This window comes from Arachis stenosperma, chromosome 9 (genome assembly GCF_014773155.1).
Source record: "Arachis stenosperma cultivar V10309 chromosome 9, arast.V10309.gnm1.PFL2, whole genome shotgun sequence".
NCBI classification, from domain to species: Eukaryota; Viridiplantae; Streptophyta; class Magnoliopsida; order Fabales; family Fabaceae; genus Arachis; species Arachis stenosperma.
The window spans coordinates 90737322-90739871 of NC_080385.1; the positions used below are offsets into that span (position 1 = coordinate 90737322).

Genomic DNA, 2550 nt, shown 5'->3' on the forward strand with positions numbered 1-2550 from the left:
TGGCAAGGATTCTTCACTCCTGAAATTAAATGAGAAATCCTCTATTAATACATTAAATTTTGATAGAAACAGAAAAGAAAGTGATGATAATTTTGGAATCCTACTCATCAGTGGATTCACTTTTGCTTTTTGAACTAGAATCCTCTAAAATCTGCTTCCTCTTTCTGGATTCCATTCTGAAAAGCAAACAATTATTAGGAAAAAACACCATAAAACTAACAAAATGCACAAAAAAATATTACTTACTTTTTGGCCGCCCTTTTGGGTTGTTTCCTTCTAGGTTCCTCTGAGTCTTCTTCCAACTCAGACTTAGAGGAAAAATCAATATCACTCTCTGATGAATCACTCTCAAACGAAGAATTTGGTTTCATTTTTTTGTTTTTTGTTTCTTTTCTTCTTTCTTTTCTTTTTCTTTCATTTCTTTCAATTTTTTTGTTTCCGCCATCTTAATGATGCCTTGAAATAGTAGAAATGTTAGTTTATAGCATCAACATAAATTAAACACACACAAATTAGAGAAGATTTTTTGTTTGCTTACCATATGGCCATCTATCTCTGCTCTAATTCTTGCAACCAGCTGCTCTCTGTTCCAGTTGCTAACCCAGGGCACTCCAGGTTTTTCCTCTCTTTTCTTGTCCTTGTTTTTTGCGAGATGGAAATAGATTATCATCAAGGTATAGAGGTACCCGTCGATTGATTTTTTCTTTTTCAGACGATAATTTGTTATGCCTTTAATGATGAAATTCAGCACATGGGCTCTCCAGTTTTCCTCTGTTATTTTCTCCATCTCAAAAATTGGAGCTTGTGCATGGGAGATACTTTGGTTATTGTACTTAGCAACAAGAATGCCATCTGAATATAGAGGATGAAAATACTCTTAAACATCAGCCGATCTTGTTCACTTTCAACACTGATACTCGTCATCTCATCGGTTAGATTCTTCAGAGTGTTGCCTTGGAACCTTCTAAAAATGAGTTTGTTCTCTTCAGAAAGATCTTTATAACTCATTTTTTCAAGAAATAGATCTCCTACAAAAAAAGAAAATAATTTATTACTTGAAATGCACCCAAATATGATTCATATGCACCCAAATATCACTTATGTGCACCCAAATATCACTCATATGCACCCAAATTTATTACTTGATTACATGAGATCAGAATAAGATATTATGAAGAATATATTACATGGAATGGGTTTTTTGTAATCAGTTACCTGATGCATTGAGGCCAAAGGCAGTTCCTATTGTTTTGGGTTTAACCTTAAAGGAACCATAGCTGGTTTCCAGTGTGTTTCTGACCAATTTAAAGGAGTTAGCCAACTCCTTTAACAGCTTGTGAGGCATATTCATTGGTGGGTTGTGAATGAGTCCACCAAAACCTAATTCACGAACGATCTCTTTCTTTGGATCGCTAATCTTTTCAAATTTTTCACTCAGTAGTCTGGTGGCAAACTTCAAGTCTTTGGTTTGTTGTAAACAAATTAAAATTAGAGTCATTTAAATAACCTATATTTGTCTATATTTGTATTAGGAAAAATTGACTTGTTCTAATATATATATATATATATATTTGCTTAAGTTGTATTTTTTGCCAACTTGGTTTTTGGTTGTCATTTTTACTGCAAGGAAAAAGAAATACTGTCAACAAATAAAAAATGCACCCAAATACCAGAGATATAAACCCAAAAACTAGTCACGTGCACCCAAATACTTTTCATATACACCCAAATCCAGTCCTATAAACATTTTGTTTTTTCAATTAAACGAAATTAAATGAGTTCAAAATCATATTCAACTCAACCAAACAAGCAAAATCATAAATTAAACGAGTTCAGAATGATATTTAAGTTCAAAATGGCACTAGAAGCACCCGTTACATTCAACACTAACATATACTCCCAGAAATGCGCCATACAGAATTTATATGTATACAAACCTACTTAAAAAAACATCCAAATATTCAAAAAACAGAGTTTATATGTATACACTCAAAAATCATTTCACTAGAAGAAAGTAAAATAGCGTAAATGACTTGAAGAGTTTCATCAGAACAGTAATACGAGATCTATACCAAGAACAGTGAAACAGAGAGAGAAATACGACGATATAGTGCTTTGATTTCTAAATAAGAAACAGAAATGTGAAAAACCTAAAAGAAACATGAAGCAGTACCTTGAATAATGTTTGTTCGTTCTTTTTGGTGTTTTTTTATGGAGATTTGAATGTTTCTTTCTTGATTTCTTCTACTTTTCACGAAGAGTTTGATGATTTCTTCAGAGCTTTATTTTGTTTCGAATGTGGCTTGAATCTCGAGGGTTTGGGTATTGATTGAGGAAGAAGAGGAAGAGTCTTTCATTATTAGCGCGCTTTGGAAAAACAAAACGGTTGATTAAGGCGCGTGGTTTTTACGTTCGAGTGTGGGGAGTGTGGTGCGTATCATTTTTGTTAGGGTTGGGCAAACTTGTAGGACTTGTAAGCCAAAAAGGCTTGTATATGTAGCAGGTCTGTATCTTTTTTAGTCAATGTTAATGAATAAGTATGATTTTAGT

The 2550-nt window shown here is 33.1% G+C and overlaps 1 long non-coding RNA gene across 1 annotated transcript; it reads right to left on the minus strand.

The window, feature by feature from the left end:
• Positions 1–338: 338 nt before the first annotated feature.
• LOC130947531 (uncharacterized) lies at positions 339–1305 on the minus strand. The gene is made up of 3 exons (XR_009072706.1): positions 1216–1305; positions 539–1028; positions 339–456 (listed from the first exon to the last, which is right to left on the minus strand). It is a non-coding gene; the product is annotated as an uncharacterized LOC130947531 (long non-coding RNA).
• Between the last annotated feature and the right edge of the window lie 1245 nt (positions 1306–2550).